At 37.5% G+C, this 7,668-nt stretch overlaps 1 long non-coding RNA gene across 1 annotated transcript; it reads right to left on the bottom strand.

Moving 5' to 3' along the window:
• Positions 1-1,114: 1,114 nt before the first annotated feature.
• LOC121854678 lies at positions 1,115-4,759 on the bottom strand. The gene is made up of 3 exons (XR_006086622.1): positions 4,657-4,759; positions 1,455-1,553; positions 1,115-1,251 (listed from the first exon to the last, which is right to left on the bottom strand). It is a non-coding gene; the product is annotated as an uncharacterized LOC121854678 (long non-coding RNA).
• Positions 4,760-7,668: the final 2,909 nt, after the last annotated feature.

Here is a 7,668-nt window from a genome sequence, read left to right as displayed (position 1 = left end):
GTAAGTGTCACATTTGGGGTACTGGTCTTATACAGCGAATAGAGCTCAAAAGCTACTTTTCAAATGGAAATTTGGGGGGGCCGTCTTATGCACCCCGACGCCTTATAGGCCGCGATATACGGTATATTAATATTAAACTAAACTTAAGTCAGTGGCTGGAGAACCGAATAGCTTGACAGCATTTACAATTTTACTAAAATAAATTTAAACAAAAACATTTTCTGTTGAACTATTTTAAGTTTATTTATTAATATTTTATTAATATATAACACTACAGTATATAGATTCAGTTAACGAACGACTCCGTGGAACCAATAGTGTTGGTTAATGGAGGGACCACTGAAGATATTTTAGCGACCCTCCCTGGTGACAACCTTAACCTGACGTGGGTCAACACTCCACTATCCACCTATATGAACCTTTATTAATGTGGAACAAGTCCATTATAAGAACAATTCACTGGACAATACTCACAGCAGTAAGTATAACTTGTAATATTTGATCACTAACTTGAACTATCATCATTATTGTTGTGGAATGTTCCTAAAAGTACAATAATTATTTACCTATTATACAGTACAGCATTAATCTATGGCAAGATTGATGCCAAAAAAATATATATTAGTATAACTTAACCCAAATAAAATACCCCATTTGTTTGTAAAGTTTCTTGGCTTTTCCATGCAGTCGACACCCCAATAGTCTATATTTTTAAAACGTATATGAAGGCCTTATAAAAAATACTGGCAAAGCCTAAGTAATCTACTTTAAATATCTAATTGTTTCAAAAAGTCATTAACACAATAACTAATTTGTGAACCCAGATTTAAAATCAGGTAAAGTAGTACCCTGTACCTTTGTAGGATATTTAAACTATTTCTTTTTACCCAAAGTGCTGAAGACAAAGGTATTACATCAGGCATATGTGACAAATATTTTGACAACGTGAAACTGACTTCATACAGTAAAGATGGTCAACATATTTAAGACCATCCATAAAGGCCTTTTAAAACTTACAGGCACAGTGTAATCTACTTAAAATATCTAATTATTTCAAAGGTCATTAACACAATTCGTTGAATTTTTAAACGGTGATCCCAGATCCTTAATAAAAACTAAAACCACAAAGATATACACTGTACTGTACCTTATGTTATAGCAGAAGGTTTCCAATGTGGTGCAGCAGGAGACCTGTTAACCAAAACAAACCTTCGTCTTGTGGCCCATATCTTACATCTTCACGTCACCGTCCTGGAATGAATAACATTTTAACAACTAATAAATTAAATACTCTGGGCAGTAATATTATATAATATGTATACAGTACTGTACAGTATTATATTATACAGGAACTCATTAAATCTTCAAACATTTAAATACAATATTATGGTTAAATTAAGAAATTTCCATAACACTTATTAAAGAAAATAAAGAAACATTTTAGAAAATCTTACCTCGACGAATGACACGAGGAACTTCATTAACCACGATCAGCGAGGCAGCAATATGGTAGTTGTCTTAACACCACAGTAACAACCAATTGGAGCCGTAAACTGTAAACAAAATAACCCTGTTACTCTTTTTGTAGAAACTCAGATAATTTTTTGTTCCAACATGTTGGAGACGAAACAACCTTGTAAAGGATTGCCAACACGGTTTTATGCCGGGGCACTCCTGCTTAACACAATTGCTCAAGGTATTGGATATTTGGAGCCATATTCTGGATGGGGTGGTAATATAAACAATATTTACCTAGATTTTGCCAAGGCTTTCGACAGTGTACCCCAAGAAAGGCTGGAAATCAAACTGGAAGGGTACGGGATTCGGGGAAATGTCCTAGCGTGGATAGAAGACTTTCTCCATGACCGCAAGCAGTGTGTGGTGATTAATGGCACGAAATCGTCATCTGTACCTGTCACAAGCGGGGTACCACAGGGCAGTGTATTGGGCCCGCTGTTGTTTGTTTGTTTCATAATGACATGCCTGACGTTGTACACTCCTCCATACAAATGTTTGCCGATGACGCCAAGTTATTTCTGGAAACCAAGAACCAAGCAGACTGTGAAGAGCTGCAGAAGGATCACAAGTTAACTCTGGTCAACAACTTTCTTAATACCACTTACTAGTCACTAATGGATAACACCTGGTAAATTCACAAGTTATATCCCACTGCCATAAGGGTTTAATTATCTATGAACGTCGATATTGTGAAGCGTCTTGTGATTTTTCCTTTCCCAGAGAATTAAAATACCATCGAAGACATGATTTGGTTAGATTAGGATCCCACCAAATAGTGACAAAAATAATAACCTGAAATTTTACAGTAAAGTTCCCAAAATGTCTCAAAAGCTAATTTTTTACTGCAAACTGTAATTTAACCATAAATAAAAAGTACCACATTCTTATAACCAATTTCTTTAACTTAAATTAAATAAAAAAAGAACCAAATACTTCCTCAAAATTTTTTTACTTCAATTAAATAAAAGAATCTTTCCCAAAATAAAAATGACCCAAAATCCCACCTTGGTTAATATATAGGACTAACCCGCCATAGTGCCGATGCTGCTGTATCATCTCACGTCCAGAAAATGTCTCAAATATCACCATATAGTAAGTTTTATCTGTTTAATATACCCGGGAAGTTAGGTTAGGTAGGTTTGTTTGGTTAGGTCTGTCCTTCATAACCACAAATGTTAAGTAGAGTTTATTTAAAAAAAACATCCATTTTAGTAACATTACCACAAACAGTGTCCACTATAATATAACAATGAAAATCTGATGTTTTTACAATAGTTCTCAAAATGTACTATAAGTAATATTTCACATAGTGTGTTGTGTTACACCAGGTGGAGAGGTGAGAGGCAGCCATTCACTACCACCAACTATTGCTGTCTCAAGTTTGTAAGTCATATTAACTATACTGTACAATATTATATTTCCATCAATGAGTTCTGATATAATAATAATTTTTAGGGTAATTGCTTCGTTTGGTAGATAATTAGGTGACTAGTCGAGAACTACTTTGTCTGGCGCACATCACTTGTCTTTCTCGGTGGTGATGCGGCGGTACACAGCCAATCATCTCCACTCAACGCCAGTCACCAGTGTAGGTTTATGAGCCACACAGATCAGGCGGCTGCTCTCAGGTCCACAAAAAACGTCAAATTACACCATATAATAGGAAATTCTTTCTGTTAAATATGCCGGGGGTTCCGGAAGGTTAGGTTAGGTTAGGTTAGGTTAGGTTAGGTTAGGTTAGGTCAGGTTTGTTTGGTTAGGATGGCAAGGTCTTCTAACAATGCTTCTGCCACTTGCATTTGTTATCAAATATGGTTAGGTTAGGTTAGGCTATGTCACGTTTAATTTAGAAATAACCAAGTTTTAACACATTTTACATAACTGGGACAGTGTTCACTACAAAACAGTGAAATTAAAACGTTTTTAAATTTGTTTAATATTGAGCTGGTGTTAAGTGTTGCAGTAGTGGGTGTTGCTTCTGGTAACATGTGTTGGTGGTGACTCAGTGACTCTCAGCTGGTGTTAAGTGTTGCAGTAGTGGGTGTTGCTTCTGGTAACATGTGTTGGTGGTGACTCAGTGACTCTCAGCTGGTGTTAAGTGTTGCAGTAGTGGGTGTTGCTTCTGGTAACATGTGTTGGTGGTGACTCAGTGACTCTCAGCTGGTGTTAAGTGTTGCAGTAGTGGGTGTTGTGGTGTAAGTGTTGCAGTAACATGTGTTGGTGGTGACTCGGTGACTCTCAGCTGGTGTTAAGTTGGTAACATGTGTTGGTGGTGACTCAGTGACTCTCAGGTGTGTTGCAGTGTGTTGCTCTGGTAACATGTGTTGGTGGTGACTCAGTGACTCTCAGCTGGTGTTAAGTGTTGCAGTAGTGGGTGTTGCTTCTGGTAACATGTGTTGGTGGTGACTCAGTGACTCTCAGCTGGTGTTAAGTGTTGCAGTAGTGGGTGTTGCTTCTGGTAACATGTGTTGGTGGTGACTCAGTGACTCTCAGCTGGTGTTAAGTGTTGCAGTAGTGGGTGTTGCTTCTGGTAACATGTGTGGTGGTGGTGACTCAGCTGGTGTTAAGTGTTGCAGTAGTGGGTGTTGCTCTGGTAACATGTGTGTTGGTGGTGACTCAGTGACTCTCAGCTGGTGTTAAGTGTTGCAGTAGTGGGTGTTGCTTCTGGTAACATGTGTGGTGGTGTTGCTTCTGGTAACATGTGTTGGTGGTGACTCAGCTGGTGTTAGTGGGTGTTGCTTCTGGTAACATGTGTTGGTGGTGACTCAGTGACTCTCAGCTGGTGTTAAGTGTTGCAGTAGTGTGTGTTGCTTCTGGTAACATGTGTTGGTGACTCAGTGACTCAGCTGGTGTTAGTGGGTGTTGCTTCTGGTAACATGTGTTGGTGGTGACTCAGCTGGTGTTGCTTCTGGTAACATGTGTTGGTGGTGACTCTCCATCAAGTAAGGCCGCTGGCTGACTGAGTCTGTTTTAACAACAACAGTAGTGACACTGTCCCTACACTCTCCATGTGCACCAACAACTGGTGGTAGTGACACACATTACCCACCAACAGACAGTACTGAACTAGACAGGTAACACGTCTTACTAAAGTACCACGGTTCACCTTGGCTATATATAAGTTAATAAACAACTCACAGTGACGTAGTGAAGTATTAAATCATCCAAGTTTGTATTTTAATTAACACATTTTGGTCGACTTAATGTTTACAACTGAGGCGATGAACACTGTTAATAACTTACCACGAACAACTCAACTTTACCTAATATAAACTAACATCACATAGTTTAAACAATTATTATTTACTTAATATTATCTGAAAAACAAACTTAACTCTACTACTGATACACTTTTAAATAATTGTATTACATCTACTTATTATTGTATTATAAACTGAACACTAAGTAATATAAACTATCACCAGGTAGTTATCGTGACACTAAGCAATAATAAACTATCACCAGGTAGTTATCGTGACACTGAGTAATAATTAACTATCATCAGGTAGTTATGTTACGTATATATTAGTTAGTTGAGGTTAAGCAATAAATAAACAAGTTCGTGGTAATATTATAACACTGATCAGCTCCCCTCCCCCCAGTACCAAGGAAAGTACTTTATATACTTTCTTTGGCCGATAATTTTACAAATATATTCATTAGTCTCTGTTACGGTACACCTCGGCTATGAAAATTAGTGCTATGAGTTTACATTAATTTGCAATGGTTGACTTTTATAAATGAATCAGTGTTTGAGCTGTACTGCCAAGAGGATAAAAGTAAGAACATAAGAACATAAGAAAGTGGGATACTGCAGGAGGCCGACTGGCCCATACAGGGCAGATCCCTTTCACACCCATCCCAGCACTTCCATGTGCCTATCCAACTTCGTCTTGAAGCTCCCTAGCGTCCCCGATCCTACTATAGCACTCGGTAGCCTATTCCACATATCCACAACTCTATTACCAAACCAGTGCTTGCCTATATCCTTTCTGAATCGGAATTTATCTAATTTAAAGCCATTTGTTCTAGTTATTTCGTTATTACTGAGCTTCAGAACATCTTCCATTTTACCCTTGTTAATCCCACTTACCCACATGTACACCTCTATCATATCTCCCCTAACTCTACGCCTCTCTAATGAATGTAAGCCTAAGCTTTTCAGTCTTTCTTCATATGGAAGGTTTCTAATATTATGGATCATTTTGTCATTCTTCTTTGTACTCTCTCCAAAGAATCTATGTCCATTCTATAATAAGGACACCAGAACTGAACCGCATAATCCATGTGTGGCCTCACTAATGCTAGGTAAAGTTTCAAGATAACGTCAGCAGTTCTGTTACTCACAGACCTAGATATGAACACAAGAATCCTGTTTGCCTTGTTGCGAACGCTAATACATTGTTTTCTACGTTTCAAGTCGTTGCTAACAAATACACCTAGATCTTTTTCACAAACTGAGTTTTCTATTTCCGTGTTACCTAGTTTATACTTAACGTTTGTATTCGTCTTCCCTATCTGTAGTACCTTGCATTTATCAGTCTTAAAATTCATTTGCCAGTCTACTGACCACTCATGTAAGGGATCTAGATCTCTTTGAAGGTGTTCAAAGTCACTGTCTGAATTTATCACTCTCCCCATTTTGGTATCATCTGCAAATTTACTAATCCTACTAGTTATGCCTAAATCAAGATCATTAATGAATATAACAAACAGCAGAGGGCCTAATACAGATCCCTGGGGAACTCCGCTTTTGACCGCACCCCAGTCTGACTTAATCCATTTATGCTGACTCTTTGTTTCCTACCAGTTAACCATGACCTAATCCATTTTAATAATGATCCACCTATTCCATGTGCTTCTACCTTCCTTATCAATCTCTCATGAGGGACTCTATCGAATGCTTTACTGAAATCTAAATAAATTATATCATATGACTTATCATTATCTACCGCTTCATATACTTCTGAGAAAAAGCTAAGCAAATTTGTGAGACAAGAACGTCCCTGGGTGAACCCATGCTGAGAAGAATGAATTAAGTTGAATGTTTCAAGGTGGCTTCTGATTTTTGTAGCAATAATTGACTCTAGCAACTTGCCTATGATTGACGTGAGACTAATGGGACGGTAATTTGATGCAATTGATTTATCACCCTTTTTGAAAATCGGAACTACATTTGCAAGTTTCCAAGCTTCTGGCACTAGGCCCGATTCTAATGACTTATTAAATAAAACTGCTAATGGATTACTCAACTCATCTCTACATTCTTTTAATACTCTAGCATATACCTCGTCTGGACCAGGCGATTTATGAGGCTTCAGTTTGTTAATTACTTTAAGCACATCGTTACTAGTAATATTGATATTCATCAACATATTTTCTATACTGTCGTTATATACCTTATGAACTTCTGGAAACTGTGCTAGGTTTTCATTTGTGAATACGGAGCGAAAATGACTATTTAACGTACTACACATTTCTAACTCATCATCAGTCATTTCTCCTGTCGTAGTTTTAAGGGGACCTATTGTATCTCTAACCTTTGATTTGTACAGTTGATAAAAAGGTTTGGGGTTATTTTTCGATTCGTTTGCTACCTTGATTTCATAATTTCTCTTTGCTTTCCTACTTTCTGTTTTTACCTGTCTTGTTAGGTTCTGATAGTAACCAAGTAAGTGATTTTCGCCTTTCTTAACTTTTCTATATACTCCTTTCTTTTTCCCTAGAAGATCTAAGAGTCTATTATTCATCCATTTTGGTTGGTTCCGTATCGATCTGAATTTTCTTTTAGGGATGTGTTTATTTTGAGCATTATTGATTGTCGCAATAAATTGTTCATAAGTAGCTGCAAAATTAAATTCGGGGTTATCTCGTTCTAAGTTGACAGTTTCCGGAGGTGTGGGGGGGATTAATCTTTTGACCATAGGGTCATCCCTTAGGTCTCTCCTTAAGCTACCGTAATTAGCCTTCCTAAAATCCGGGATCAAGGCCGAATTTTCCTTCTTCCTGCCATCTCATATTATGTTAAAATATATGGCTTTATGATCACTGTTTCCTAGTTCGTCTCCAATCCCAACATCTTTTACTAGATTTTCATTATTACTGAGAACTAAATCGAGGATATTATTTCCTCTAGTGGGCGAGTTTATG

The sequence above is a fragment of the Homarus americanus genome, unplaced genomic scaffold (genome assembly GCF_018991925.1).
Source record: "Homarus americanus isolate GMGI-L3 unplaced genomic scaffold, GMGI_Hamer_2.0 scaffold36219, whole genome shotgun sequence".
Lineage (NCBI taxonomy): Eukaryota > Metazoa > Arthropoda > Malacostraca > Decapoda > Nephropidae > Homarus > Homarus americanus.
The sequence above is the reverse complement of the archived record's forward strand: the minus strand, read 5'-3'. Positions and strand labels throughout refer to the sequence as shown.